Below are 16,755 nucleotides of genomic sequence, written 5' to 3'. Positions count from 1 at the left end.
TGGAAAACTTTTTAGAATTTTTACACTGAACTGGTAACACTGTTTCCGATAAGTATTCTGGAATACCTAATGATACTAAGGTAGGAGGTGTTGTGGATAATGAGGTGGGTTTTCAAAGCTTGCAGGGAGATTTATGCTGGTTAGAAGAATGGGCTGAACGTTGGCAGATGGAGTTTAATGCTGAGAAGTGTGAGGTTCTACATTTTGGTAGGAATAATCCAAATAGAGCATACAGGGTAAATGGTAGGGCATTGAGGAATGCAGTGGAACGGAGAGATCTAGCAATAACAGTGCATAGTTCCCTGAAGGTGGAGTCTCATGTAGATAGGGTGGTGAAGAAGGCTTTTGGAATGCTGGCCTTTATAAATCAGAGCATTGAGTACAGAAGTTGGGATATAATGTTAAAATTGTACAAGGCATTGGTAAGGCCAAATTTGGAATATTGTGTACAGTTCTGCTCACCAAATTATAGGAAAGATATCAATAAATTAGAGAGAGTGCAGAGACGATTTACTAGGATGTTACCTGGGTTTCAGCACTTAAGTTACAGAGAAAGGTTGAACAAGTTAGGTCTCTATTCATTGGAGCGTAGAAGGTTGAGGGGGGATTTGATCGAGGTATTTAAAATGTTGAGAGGGATAGATAGAGTTGATGTGAATAGGCTGTTTCCATTGAGAGTAGGGGAGATTCAAGTGAGAGGACATGATTTGAGAGTTAGGGGGCAAAAGTTTAAGGGAAACACGAGGGGGTATTTCTTTACTCAGAGTGTGATAGCTGTGTGGAATGAGCTTCCTGTAGAAGTAGTAGAGGCCAGTTCAGTTGTGTCATTTAAGGTAAAATTGGATAGGTATATGGACAGGAAAGGAGTGGAGGGTTATGGGCTGAGTGCGGGTAGGTGGGACTAGGTGAGAGTAAGCATTCGGCACGGACTAGGAGGGCCGGAATGGCCTGTTTCTGTGCTATGATTGTTATATGGTTATATGGTTATATATGGTTTAATAATTTATTGCAAGACCATAACAATTATACCAATCAGCCCATCAATGCCCCGTTCTTTGTTGATCAAATCTACTTAAACAGATGAAAGATAAATCATTAAAAGTGATTTTACACTATTAAATGGATAAATTGTACATTTGTTCACATTTTTTTCTTTTTTTCTCTAGCTTTGCTCTTTTGTTTTTGCTAGTATTTTTCCTCAGTATGTTGCTTCCTTTCTTTAGAAAGCACTTTCACTTTTTGTTGTTTTTACAGAACCATTCAATTTCCTCATACTTTGTTTTGTAATGCCTTGGAGAGCAAATTCAATATAGTGCAAAAAAAATTTTAAAAATTCAAAATAGACTTTAACTTAAGAAACCTCATTTCATTTGGAGACATCAAGATAATTACTCACTGAAAAACAGAAGAAAGTAATTCTAAAAAGTATGGTTTCCCTCTGACAAACTTCTTGGTGACACCGACCTCAATTTCCCACTTCATTCCTCTCCTTATCAGAACTAATAAATAGAGGATATAAAGGATGAAAGTAGGAAGGTGAGGGGGTGTGGGTGTGCCACAGGTAAAGCAGGTAAAGTACTCAGTAAATTGTACAAGTACAGGAGGTCACACAGTTGTAGCAACAAGGGTCCACCAATCCACACTAATAAAAAGGTTGTCACACTAATAAAGAAGGATGCCTCACGTCTTAATAAGCTGGTAAGGAAGGCGGGTTCTGTCGTGGGCAAAGTACTGGAGAGTTTAACATCGGTAGCTGAGCGAAGGGCGCTGAGTGGGCTACGGTCAATTATGGAAAACCCTGAACATCCTCTACATAGCACCATCCAGAGACAGAGAAGCAGTTTCAGCGACAGGTTACTGTCGATGCAATGCTCCTCAGACAGGATGAAGAGGTCAATACTCCCCAATGCCATTAGGCTTTACAATTCAACTGCCAGGACTTAAGAACTTTTTTAAAGCTATTATTAATGCTTTTTGAGTTAGTGATTTAGATGCATATCATATTATTACTGAGTTAAGTATTGTATGTAATGAGTTTTTGCTACAACAAGTGTATGGGACATTGGAAAAAATGTTGAATTTCCCCATGGGGATGAATAAAGTATCTATCTATCTATCTATCTATCTATCTATCAACTTATCACGGGGGCATGGATGCTTTCTCCTATTCTGTGACGAAGGGCCTCGACCCGAAACGTTGACTGCTTCTTTCAACGGATGCTGCCCGATCTGCTGAGTTCATCCAGCTTTTTTGTACGTCTCCTATTCTGTGTGTTAGCCAAAAATATGACAGTTAATGAAAATCAAAGCATTGCATTGTTGGAAACCTGAAATATAAAGAGAAAATGCTAGGAGCACTCAACATGTGTGGATGCAGCAATAGACTCAATATTTCAGTTCAAAGACCCTTATCAGAACGAAGGAAGTGGGAAACTAGTTAGTTTTAACTTGCAGAATATCTGGGGTAGGAAAGAATATTGTGAAGCTGGAATAACAATGGGAGAAAATTGTGGAAGTCATTTGAGTGTTACATTAATGAAGGCAAACAGAGAGTGAGAACAAATCAACAAAAGCCAAGAAATAAGGGCAGTTCGAGGAAGAAAACTCACTTTCACTGTCCATACACTGGATACTGTATGTTTCCTAGTCTTGGCCTCAATGTATCTGAGGCATTTCCTGTTTTATTATGTGGGCATAATAAAGAACTTCAGCTCCCAGTGGGCAATGCAAGCGCTTCACTAGGAACCAGAAGCTTCGATGGTAAGAAGGTTGCCTGCACTCAGTGTTGAACTTGACGTTCTAAAGTAAACCCACACGAAGTTTGTCTTCATTAAAAACAAACATATCATTTCCCATTATCTTATTCAGTCCTCACCCTGCCCCCTCCCTCTCCCCACCCACATACCTCTCTATAACATAAAATGAATGGTATGAAACTCTTATGCTCGTGCAGCATTTATTTAACTGAAGCGTTTTTGGTAGAGCAGAAGTAGTACTTGACGACCATTTAGAGAAGTAAAATGTGCATAACTTGCCATATTCCACGTGAAGTATGTAAAACTCACTAACAAGTAGGGCATGATGATCATAAGATATAGGAGCAGAGTTAGGCCATTTGGCCCATCGAGTCTGCTTCACCCTTTCATCATGGCTGAGCATTTCCCTTTCAGCCCTAATCTTCTGCCTTCTCCCTTATCTCTTCATGTCTGACTAATAAAGAATCTGTCAAACCCTGACTTAAATATATCCAATGACTTGGCTTCCACAACCACCTGTGGTGACGAATTCCACAGTTTCATCACTCTTTTAATAAAGGAATTCCCCATCATTTCCATTTTAAATGGATGTCCCTCTATTCTGAGGCTGCATCCTTGGGTCTTAGACTCCACCACCAGAGGCCTTTCAACATTTGATAGGCTTGAATGAGATCCCCCTTTATTCTTCTGAATTCCAGCGAGTACAGGCCTAGAACCATCAAATGCTCCTCATATGATGAGCCTTTCAATCTCGGAGTAATTTTCATGAACCTTCTGTGAACCCTCTCCCATGAAAGCACATTTTCCCTTAGATGGGGTCACAGAACTGCTCACAATACACCAACTGAGGCCTCATCAGTGCATTATAATGCTTCAACATTAAATCCTTGCTTTTGTATTCTAGTCCTCTTGAAACAAATGCGGACATTGCAAATGCCTTCCTCAGCACACACTTAATCTGCAGATTAATCTTTAAGGGAATCCTGCCTGAGGACTCTAAATTCCCTTTGCACCTTTGATTTTTGAATTTTGTCTCCAATTAGCAAATAGTATACGCTTTTATTTCTTCTATCAAAATGCATGAACACACACTTCCCTATAATGTATTCCATCTGCCACTTCTTTGCCATTCTCCTAATCCATCTAAGTCCTTCTGTAGTCTCTCTTCTTCCTCAACACTGCTTGCTGCTTCAGCTATCGTCATAGTGTCTGCAAAATTGGCCACAAAGTCAATAATTCAATCCTCCACATCACTGACATATAACGTAAAAAACAAGCAGTCCCAACACTGACCCCTTTTGAACACCACTAGTCACCAGCAGCCAACAAGAAAAGGTTCCCTTTACTCCCACTCTTTGCCTCCTGCCAATCAGCTAATGCTTTATCTATGCTAGTGTCTTTCATTTAATACCATGGGCTCTTGGTACGCTTATCATGTTAAGCAGCTTCATGTGTGGCACCTTGTCAAAGGACTATTAAAAATCTAAATACACAACATCCATCGATTCTCCTTTGTCTATCCTGCTTTGTATTTTTTTCAAAGAATTCCAATGGATTTGCCAGGCAAGATTTTCCCTTAAGGAAACCATGCTGACTTCAGCCTATCATATCAGGTCCCTCAAATATCCTGAATCTACATCCTTAAGAATCAACTCCAACGTCTTCCCAACTACTGAGGTCAGACTAACTGACCTATAATTTTCTTTCATCTGCCTCTCTCCCTTCTTGAAGCGTGGAGTGTATATATATATATTCTCTTCCTTCTGAATTGCTCCCAAAAACTCCAGCCATTGCTGATTGGCCATCATCCCTGCTAGTGTTCCCTTCCAATTAATTTTGGCCAGCTCCTCTCTCATGCCTCTGTAATTCCTTTTACTCCATTGTAACACTGGTACTTCTGACCTTAGCTTCTCCTTCTCAAATTGCAGGATGAATTCTATCATTTTATGATTACCTCCCCTAAGTGTTCCTTTACCTTAAGCTGTCTAATCAATTACACTATTGCACAATACCCAATCCAGAACAGATGATCCTGTAGTGTGTTAACCATTAGCTGCTCTAAAAAGTAATCTCCTAGGCATTCTATAAAGTCTCTCACTTGAGATCCAGCACCAGCTTGATTTTCCCAATCTACCTACATATTGAAATCCCCCATAACTAATATAACATTGGCCTTTGGCATGCATTTTCTATCTCCAATTGTAATTTGTAGACCACAACTTTGCTATTGTTCAAAGGTCTATATATATATAACTTCCTTCATGATCATTAATTAATCTATGTGGTGAAGCCTTCAATGAATTCCACAGATTTTCTGCTGCCACCAGCTTTCTAATTCACTTCTGAAGTATGTTGCTGCTGCATCTAGTTGGTTTTGCACTGTGTTCTGTGTCCAATATTAAGAGTGCTCCTGTATGCCTGTGTGGCCTCAACACTACAAATGTTGGAAATATGCCCAGCTCCACAACAGGAGATTAGGGAAGCACAGCTCAGGATTCACTCTGTATCATCTTCCTATTAGTCCAATTGACTGCGGGAATTGTAAGACATTAGGCAGGAATGGTCAGTAATCTGAAAATCAGTGTTGAATCTCAGATTAATAGTTATTCTGTCAAATGCATTATATTCTAGCACTTCTCTTTCTACTCCTCTATAAGTTAAATCATTACCAAAGGTAATCAACCTGAAATGTTAACTATTTTCTTTTTTCTCCATAAATGCCGCCTGGCCTGCTGAATGCTTAGCTCCCTTCTCTACTTGCTTTATGACTGTTTGGCTAAGTCAATGCCATATTTAAGTTTTCTGATGATACAACATTCATGGGCTGAATCAAAAGTGATAATGAACCAGCATATAGGAGGGAGATTGAAAAAAATCTGACTGAGTGGTGTCATAACAACAACCTCTCACTCAATGTCAGCAAGACCAAGAAACTGATTGTAGACATCAGGAAAGGAAATCCAGAGATCTAGGAGCCAGTCCTCATTGGGCAATCAACAGGAGGAGAGGTTCAGCAACTTTAAATTTTCAGCTTTCACTATATCAGAGGACCTGATATACGTTCTGGGCCCAGCACGTAAGCTTAATTGCAAAGAAAACATGACAGCACCTCTAATTCGTCGAGAGTTTGAGGAGATTTGGCATGGCATCTAAAACTGACACACACTTCTATAGATATGTGGTGGAGAGTAGATTGACAGGCTTCATCACAGCCTGGTTGGGAAACACCAATGCCCTTGAATGGAAATTCCTACAAAATGTTGTGGATTCTGCCCAGTACATCGCGGTTAAAGCCCTCCCCATCATTGAGCACACCTACCTGTATGTGAAACGCTGACATAGGAAGGTAGCGTCCATCATCAGGGATCCCTGCCAAGCAGTTCATTGTCACCAGGTAGAAGGTACAAGTGCTTCAGGACTTGCACCACCTGGTTCAAGTACAGTTACTACCCCTCAGCCAACAGGCTCTTGAACAAAAGGGAATAACTTCACTCAACTTCACTTGTTCATCATTGAAATATTCCCAAAACCAATGGACTCACTTTCAAGGACTCTTCATCTCAGGTTCTTGTTATTTATTGATATTTGTATTTGCACAGTTTGTTGTCTTCTGTGCTGTGGTTGAATGCCCTAGTTGGGCTATCTTTCATCGATTCTGTTATAGTTGCTATTCTGTAGATTTGTTGAGTAAATGAACCTCAGGGTTGTATATAGTGACATATGTGTACTTTAATAAGAAAATTTACTTTGAACTTTTGAACGTTCAGAGCATTTGCTGTTTTTATTTCCAACCTCCATCATCTGTGGAGTTTTGTGCCCGACCTCACATGACATGAAACACTAAAGATCTTCTATCTATCCTTAAATTGTATAATGGAAGATTGCCTCCAATGCCAGCTGAGAAATAATATTACTTTTTGTTTGCACAAGTCCTTAATAAAAGTCCTGTATGTGGAAACATTTCTAATATCTCTACTGTCCTTCTAGAGTCAAAAGAATCAGTACCAGACTCAGGTTTAATATCTCTGGCCTATGTTGTGAAATTTGTCATCTTTTGAGCAGCAGTACAATGCCATATATAATTATAGAAAAATGCAAATTACAGCAAGAATATACATATATTAAATAGTTAATTTACATAAAGGGTGCAAAAAAAATCAAAAAATGAAGTAAGGTGGAGTTTATGGGTTCAATGTCCATTCAGAAATCAGATGGCAAAGGAGACAAAACTATTCCTTAATCATTGACTGTATGCCTTCAGGCTCCTGTATCTCCTTCCTGATGATAGCAATGAGAGCAGGGCATTCTTGGGTACTAGTGGTCCTTAATGATGAATTGCCACCTTTCTGAGGCATCGCTCCTTGAAGATGCCCTGGATACAATAGAGGCTAAGGCCCACGATGGAGCTGATTGATTTTGCAACTTTCTGCAGCCCCCAACATCCTACCCCAAACCATACAGTGATGCAGAAAGTTAGAATGCTCTCCAAGGTACCATCTGTAGATAGAGATTTGTGAGTGCCTTAGGTGACATACCAAATCTCCTCAAACTCCTAATGAAATATAGCAGCTGTTGTGCCTTCTTTGTAGCTGCATCGATATGTTGGGCCTAGGATAGATGCTTAGAGACATTGACACATAGGAACATGAAAATGTTCACGTTTTCCACTTCTCATCCCTCTCTGAGGATTGCTGTGTGTTCCCTCACCTTACCCTTTCTGGTCCACAATTAGCTCTTCGGTCTTATTGATGTTGAGTGCAAGGTTGTTGCTGCAAAACTACTCAACCACCTGATCTATCTCGCTCTTGTCGGCCCTCTCATCACCATCTGAAATTCTACCAACAATAGTTGTATCATCGTCAAATTTATAGATGGCATTTTGAACTGTGCCTAGCAACAGTCATGAGTGTAGAGGGAGTACAGCAGTGGGCTAAGCACACTTCCTTGAGGTGTGCCAGTGTTGATTGTTAGTGAGGTGCAAATGTTATTTCCGATCAACACAGATTATGGTCTTCTAATTAGGGAGTTAAGGATCCAGTGGCAGAGGGAGGTAGAGAGTCCCAGGTCTTGGAACTTTTTGATAGGAACTGTAGGAACAAGTTGGTTAAAAGCTGAGCAGTAGTTAATGAACGGCATCCTGACAAAGGTATTTGTATTGTCCAGGTGATCCAAGGCCACATGAAGAACCAGTGAAATCACATCTGCTGCAGACCTATTGCGGCAATAGGCCAATTGCAGTGAGTCCAGGTCCTTGCTGAGACAGGAGTTAATTATAGCCATAACCAATCTCTCAAAGCACTTCTTCGACAGACATTAAAGCAACACACACAAAATGCTGGTGGAATGCAACAGGCCAGGCAGCATCTATAGGGAGAAGCGCTGCCGATGTTTCGGGCCGAGATGGTGACAGCGCTTCTCCCTATAGATGCTGCCTGGCCTCCTGCGTTCCACCACCATTTTGTGTGTGTTGCTTGAATTTCCAGCATCTGCAGATTTCCTCGTGTTTGACAGACAATAAAGCAGCTGACACTGCTCTTCTTGGGCACTGGTATAATGGTTGCCCTTTTGAAGCAGGTGGGAACATTCAACTATAGGAGTGAGAGATTGAAAATGTCTTTGGACACACCTGCTAGTTGGTTGGCACAGGTTTTCAGATCCCTACCATGTACTATATCAGGGCCTGTCACCTTACGAGTGTTCACCCTCTTGAAGGAGAGTCTGACGTCAGCCTCTGAGACAGAGTCTACAGGGTCACGGGGTGCTTCAGAGTCCTCATAGCTGTAGTTTTATTTTCCCTTTCAAAGTGAGTGTAAAAGGTTTTGAGCTCACCTGGGAATGAAGTATCAATGCCATTCATGACGTTAGGCTTTGCTTTCTAGAAAGTTATGGCCTGCACACACTGCTACAGTTGACATACATCCGATTCCTCCTTCTACCTTGTTCAGAATTGTTCCTACACTCAGTGGCTGCTTTATAAGCAACACCCATACACCTTCATTAATGCAAGTATCTAAGCAGCCAATCACGTGGTAGCAACTCAATGCATAAAAACTTAAAGACATTGTCAGCTGTTGTTTAGACCAAAGATCAGAATGGGGAAGAAATGTGTTCTAAATGATTTGGTCCATGGAATGATTGTTGGTCTCAGAGAGGGTGGTTTGAGTATCTCAAGCTGCTGATCTTCTGGGATTTTCATGCACAACATTTTCTAGAGTTCACAGAGAAAGGTGTGAAAAGCAAAACAAAAATAATAAGTGGCAGTTCTGTGGGTGTAAGTGTCTAGTTAATGAGAAAAGTCAGAGGAGAATAGTCACACTGTTTCAAGATGGTAAGAAAGCAACAGTGACTCAGATAACCATGCATTACAACAGAGGTGTGCATGTTGAACGTTGCAGTGGATGGGCTACAGCAACAGAATACCACAAACATACACTCAGTGGTCGCTTCATTAGGTACAGGAGGAACCCAATAATGTGACCACTGAGTGTAAAATAATCAAAATTATAGCAAGGCTAAAACAAAACTTAATCATTACATTGTAACGTCCACTCGTGGAAAAACAGATTTATTTTCCTCTATTAAGACAGTGTTCTCCCAATGGTCTAGTTTGAATCTGTCCTTTATGCTTATAACAGTTCATGAGCAGAAGTTGAACTGATGGCACCAAATTTCTATAATCACAATCAATGTTTCATCTGGCATGGAAGAAACCAAGTTAAATCATTGTTTGCCTCAAATTGCTCAGGCTACGTCCACACTACACTGGATAATTCCGTAACTGAAGCTTTTTCTCTTTGTTTTGACCCTCCAACCACACTAAAACGGTGTTTTCATCCCCCGAAAACAGAGAATTTCAGAAATGCTCTTCAGAGTGTGTAATTTTGAAAATGCCAGATTGGCGGGAACAGTGTGGATGGGGTAACTAGAGAAATCTAAAAACACTGTCATGACGTGCCGGAACAGATGGTGATGGCAGCACACCATTTCATTGTTTTGTTGAATGCAACCTAACAATTTCAGAGCAGACAGTAACGAGACTGAAGCCAGAAGAGTTAGAAATGTACCCACCAAATACTTTGACCCATAACTTACTGAATAAATAAGTATACTCACTTTGCCCTGTTTTCTGTCCTTGCTTGTATGAAGGTGGTTTACCTATTTATGCAAGTACTTCTCTGACAATAGATGTGTAACAACCTTATGTAACATTGTATGGAAATACAAGATAACACTAATGCAGACTTGTTTTATACATTTAACAAGGGGCTTTATTAATGCAACAGATTTTGTCAGTTTTTCAATGTTCATCGTCAGACGGGTCATACTATCCGTGAACTCCCTGTTGGTTATCTCCATATGCTCCAGTATTTGTTTTGTTTTTAGTTTTAAGTCCTTCTGCGCGTGAGCCAACAGCTGTCCATCATTTGGCAATTTCCTTTTAAGTTTTTCTAGTCTGTAACCAGACAAATGCGCACTTTCACCGCAAGATTCGACACCAAACATGGCATTTGTTTTCGGTAGATGTGTCCTGCATATGCGCAGTAGGAGGAGATTCACCGAAATTACTTTTTTAATGTGGAAAGAGATATCTTTAAAAACACTTAGTGTGGATGCCTATCATTTTTACGTCAAACCGGCGTTTGCAAAATTAATTGGTCTAGTTTGAACGTAACCTCAGTCTGCTTTCAGGGACACAAAATGAGAGGATAGCATCATTTGCATAAGCAGTCTTTCCCAATCAGTGGCATAATTACAGGAGAAACCTTAAAGAAATATTACATATGACTTTTCACTTCTTTTACAGGTGATCAGAAAAACTCCTAATGAAACTGCTAAAGCACTTTTAAGCTATAGAAGTATGGGTCACATGTCAAGGAAACATTACCATTATATTGCTCGGCTTATTGTTGTGCTGGCTACTATTAGGCAATGGAATTTAATTCCCATGAAAATAAATGGCACACAGACAAAATAAGGCAGTGGCGCATAACATTTTGCAATGAATGCATAACATGTTTCATGTTAATGACATATAGTGAGGTTCTGCTATATTTTAATCAAAGTTTTCCAAAGTCCAGATTCTGGAGCTTACTAACAACCTAGACCATATCCAATTTGCTTCTATACACCAACCTCTATAATCAGATCTAATTTAAACTGAATAAAAGCAGGACTAGTAGTTTTATGTCTTTTCATGAAATCATTTCCTGCCTTCCACTGTCCCATGGATTCAAACTGCCATGACGTCAATTTAAAACAACAACCCTTGTCTTTGCAAATCAGTTTGAACTTTATTTATTAAAACAATACAAGAATTCTAGTGACTCTCCCTTCCCCTCCTAACCATGCCCTCAACTTCTGTCAGTCATCTTTTGTTATACACTTCCTCTCTGACACAAAACTAAACACCATGTTTTATAAATCAAGGTACTGAAATCTGAGAATTTCTAAAAGCCAAGAGTCAGAAGCAGAACATAAATCTGAAGTGATAAGAAAGGTGCTGAGGTATGCAGCAGGTCAGACAGACATTTCATCAGGAGTCAGTTATGACGAATGGACTCCATTTTTCTGTCAGGAGACATTGCACTATAATCTCCAAGTTTTCCTGTCTTTGGGAATTACTAATGTTTTAAAATGTTGTGCACACTAGTTTTATCTTCTTCAACTCTTTCCCCTGCCAAAGTGTTTTGCTATCAGCTTTATTCATGTCTTCTGAACATAGTCCATCCGGTGTGCAAAGTTGATCGATGAAAGAACTGAGGACCATTAAATGTACAGAAGGATGCTGTTGATGTTTAATAAATCAAAAATCTCTCTGCATGATACTAGTAAACTTGCAAATCCACATGAGTCATGAATTGCTCCATCTTAATCACTGCCTATAAAATATAAAAGAGCCAAACTCTGCATGGTGTAAAGTGTTTCTACAGCATCAAAGGTTGCGATCTGATTCTATGTGTCCCTATCTGAGGGGGTTGGGAGTGGGGAGTCACTGAGGTAGCTGATGCCACTCGATCGTCATCAAGTGTTCAGATGCAAGTAATACAGCAAAATCATCACTGTTTTGTAAAATAGTACAAGACCTTTACCCTGAACATGGAATGAGCAACAGCAGGATGTTGGGAAATGGATATGCAGTTCTGGTCAGAGCTGGAGAGATTAGTTTGATGGTGGAGAAAGGACGCTGTTCTTTAAACTTTGAACGTGGTTATTCAGGCTCCTGTACCCATTTCTCAATGACCACTAACATGAAGAGGAAAAGGTCTTTAATGATGGATACCAGCTTCTTGAGGCATCACCTCTTCAAGATGTCCTCGATGTTGGAGAGGGTTACGTCCTTCTTGCAGTCCTGCATTTGGAGGCTCCATACCAGGCTGTGATGCAACCTGCCACTGTACACTTGTTGAAATTTGTAAGAGTCTTGGGTGATATACTGCAACTCTAAATGAAGCATAGCCACCTACCTGCATTCTTCATGATTACATCAATGTTTTTGGACCAGGATATATCCTCTGAAATGTTGATGCCCAGGAACTTAAGGCTGCTTATGCTTTCCACCGCTGACCCCTTAATGAAGACTGGTGAGCGTTCTCCCAACTCCTCCTTCCTGAAGTCACTAAGCAACTCATTAGTAAAGAGCTTTTGTCACAAGCTCACAGTCCTATTGCCCATGTCTGGGAAGAGATAATAATTTCTGGAGTTCAAGTAAACTCCAATTGCCACCACCTTCAAGAAAACAGTAAAGTCTCTATAGGGCATTTACAGAGGGATCTTCCACAGCGAAAATCATCACCAGGGTCCTCAATCAGTTCCTTCCAGCAGCTGCCAGGCTCTTTCTACGTAACAGCATGGATTTGGCTCTTCCATAAGCAGTGGACATGTTCTTCAAAACACAACAGCCCCAAGAAAAAAATGCAAGGAATAGCATCAGCAAATATCCATGGCCTTTTTCAACCTCACCAAACCCTTTGTCTGAATTGATCTTTGGGGAAAGTGGAACACACTCCTTCAAATTCAGCTGCCCAGATATATTCCTCTTCATCTTATGCTCACTGCATGATAGCATATTAACCTGCTAAAAGTCATCTGTCAACTTCATAAGGGGCTATATGAAGGCAGATATGCTCCTCTACCCCCAGGAATAATGCTAACAGTTTTATTTGTCACCATTAGCCAGCAACAGAACCATTATACATAAAATATAGCATCATAAATGTGACATCATTGCCGTGATTATTCAATCTTCCTTGCTGAATTGTTTTATCTTATCCCCAACAAACTTTTTGCAGCAAAGGAGCTAATCAGAGCTAAAAGATATCAATTGAGCCACACTATAGGAACAATGTTACCCAAAACTTAGTTGTCGAGCTGCTGTATGCAAATGTCATTTATGCTTGCCCAAGCTTAGAGGATCCAAGCCATCGTCAATACTTTCAGGAAGGTGGACATCATGCTTAACAACCATAAAGCAAAAACCTTCTACCAGCCCACCAGCACTGCACCATTCTGCCTTCTGTTCCTGGAAAATGTGAAACACACCTTTCAATGAAGGCAGGTATTCATGATGGAATTTACCGCCAGTACAGCCTTTGGGCCAATTAAGAAAAAAAGGTTCCATGTAAGGTTCAATGTCCATAAAGGTCCATAAAGGTTCAATGTGTGAAGAATGAACTTCCAAAGTTACACCACTTAGATTGGCTTCTTTATGCTCCTGATAAATGAACTCAAAGTTGTCATTGGTCCTGAATACTGGTTCTCCATTTTGTTTTTTCACAGATGGAGATTCCATAAGCCAATAAAGATTTTACATTTTTGCTAGAAGTCTTTGGGGGGGGGGGCATCCTTGACTTTTTTTCTCCTCTGCTCATCATCATCTCTAAGATAGAAATCAGAGCAGAAGGTCAATTAAAAGTTCAAGTTCAGGCTCAAATCCATTGCCTTTCAACCATGGTTATGAATACAGAGAATGGAACAGCGTCCCTCTAGGGCCAAAGTACAAAGTACAACAGTCACACAAAACACACATTCAGCATTCTGACAACAGAAAAGCAGTAACAAAATATAATACTAATATAATAATAATATTGTCCAATTCTCTGTAGATTGATGGTGTATGGACATTGTCCTGGAGCCACAATTCTGCAAGAACAGCCTGCAGCAGTTCCTCATAACATGTAGTACAGCCACAGACAAAAACAATCAAACTTGTCTCTCACTGAGCGAATACAGGAGAGCAGTGCCGATGGGAGGGGCCAGCCTCGAACACAATTGAATTGAATTGAATTAACTTTATTACTTACATCCTTCATATACATGAGGAGTAAAAATCTTTACATTACATCTCTGTCTAAATATGCAATGTGCAATTTATAGTAATTTATAATAAATATTATGTACAACAGGATAGTCAATATAACATGGAATACAGTAGCATCAGCATGAATTAATCAGTCTGATGGCCTGGTGGAAGAAGCTGCCCCAGAGCCTGTTGGTCCTGGCTTTTCTGCTTCAGTACCGTTTCCCGGATGGTAGCAACTGGAACAGTTCGCAGTTGGGGTGACTCGGGTCCCCAATGATCCTTTGGGCCCTCTTTACACACCTGTCTTTGTAAATGTCCTGAATTGTGGGAAGTTCACATCTACAGATGCGCTGGGCTGTCCACACCACTCTCTGCAGAGTCTTGTGACTGAGGGAAGTACAGTTCCCATCCAGACAGTGATGCAGCCGGTCAGGATGCTCTCAATTGTGTCCCTATAGGATTTTGGGGTCCACACCGAATGTTTTCAACCATCTGAGGTGAAAGAGGCACTGTTGTGCCTTTTTCACCACAGCTGGTATATAGAGACCAAGTGAGATCCTCATGGACACAGCAGAATCCAACGGCACACAGCCAACTCCAGTGTCTTCTGCCTCAACAACCAGAACACATAACCTTGAGGCATGAATGAGGCCTGGTCTACACCACAGCTGAGTCCACACTGCTCCCCACCATTGGGCTTGCAAACAAATAAGTGAATCGGACTTGCAGCATTCCACAAAACTGTGACAGAACAAGCTGGCAATGCTAATTCTCCAAATAGCCTTTCCCCTTTGCCCAGTTTGTCACTCCTCCTTGCTCTGTCCCGGTCTAGTTTCACCAGTAGTTCACACACTTTGCCCTCCAGTTCTACAGTTCTTCAGAGTTCACCTTTTATATACCCCAACAGTCAGATGATCACTAGCTTAGCTAACCAAAACAATCCCTTCAGTTAACGTGCTCTGCTGGTTTATAACTCAAAAAAAAGGGTTATTGACACAGGCATTCCAAAATATTTCATTTATTTTCACCCACACCATTACATCAGTTTGTAGACAGCAGAACAGCCCCAAAAGACCCAAGGGGCAGTTTGGGGCATCCTAAAATAATACCTGGGTTAGTGGGAGCAGGCGCACTATACCCTATGCAGACAACACCACCGGGGTGGGGGGAGGTATTATTCTTTTATATTCATCTGAGCATGTGGTTCCTGATCTATGGGTTTAACTAAGGCATTTATTGTGGAATAAAACTGCAGGATGTCAGAATCCCTGTTTAAAATTGTCCAATTCCACATCGAAAATAATTATTATGGTATGGTTAGGTGATTACCCTCCCCCCCATTAAGAACAATAGTAGAATTTCCTGGTCCCTCTAGTCCAGGTGAAGACAAAATTAAACCCTCAGTCTGGCTTTGCCAGAGAGGGGTGGAGGTTCGGGTTGACGGTTGGTGAATAGTTATATTGAAAAGTTAAAGACAAACTGTGTTGTGGAAAAAACGTGTGTATATTTGTAAATTTTTGTACATACTTGTTTGTTTTCATTTGTCTATTTGTAAATACCTTTCTTCCTCACAACTTTTAGGCATCTTTTGCTTTTTTTCCCACCTGGCACTAAATAAAAACACTTGCACTAACGTGCTGTTGCAGCTTACGATCTGTTTTTTTTTTAACTGGTGACCCTTGTTGGGCACACTTACCCACACTTCATAGCAAGGTGTGACAATTACCGATGTCCAATAGGGTCTCCTGATCGCAACAAAAACATCCAAGACAATCACCTGCACCATCCATTGAATTGCACACTGCTACTGATGGTGCACCATGAAGCAGACAGCAACAAGGTATACAAAAAAATCAGCTCTGCCACTATCCGGTGATTCACTAATGAGGTAAACCAACAGTACTTGATGTTCTTGACAACCAGCAGTGATTTACAATCATGGAAAAGATATAAAGGATGAACAATTGTATCTTCGGTTGGACCCAGAGTGGCATCTGATGACTATCCCATCTTAGCAGAAGGTTCTTCCAGGTTCTAAAGTCAGGCAAGCAAATTACATACCCTGCCCATTGGAGCCAACTGAACTGGATTGGAGACTCAGTGTCGGGGATGTTCGTTTTGTCAAAGAAGCTGGTATTAGTGTAGTGGAATCATTTTTCACTGGTAAAAATGTCATCTCCTTCTCTCAATTCCTGCATCTCCTCCATATCTGCTCTCAGGATGGGGTTTTTCATTCCAGAACTAATGAGCTGTTCTCCTTTTTCAAATAAAGGGCTTTCCTTCCTCCACCATCAACACTGCCATATTGTGCACATCTGCCCTCACCCCATCCTCCCTCCACCCTACCAGGGATAGGGTTCCTCTTGTCTTCACCTACCACCCCACTAGCCTCTGCATCCAGCACATAATTCTCTGTAACTTCCACCATCTCCAACAGGATTCCACCATAAAGCACATCATCCCCCCCCCCACCACCACTTTTGCAGGGATCAGTCCCTACATGGCTCCCTTGTCCATTCGTCCCTCCCCACTGATCTCTTGCACTTATCCTTGCAAGTGGAACAAGTGCCACATCTGACCCTACACTCCCTCCCTCACCACCTTTCAGAGCCCCAAACAGTCCTTCCAGGTGAGGCGACATTGTGAGTTTGTTGGGGTTATCTGGTGCTCCCAGTGTGGTCTCCTGTATTTCGGTGAGAC

The sequence above is a fragment of the Hemitrygon akajei genome, chromosome 13 (genome assembly GCF_048418815.1).
Source record: "Hemitrygon akajei chromosome 13, sHemAka1.3, whole genome shotgun sequence".
Taxonomy (NCBI): domain Eukaryota; kingdom Metazoa; phylum Chordata; class Chondrichthyes; order Myliobatiformes; family Dasyatidae; genus Hemitrygon; species Hemitrygon akajei.
The sequence above is the reverse complement of the archived record's forward strand: the minus strand, read 5'-3'. Positions refer to the sequence as shown.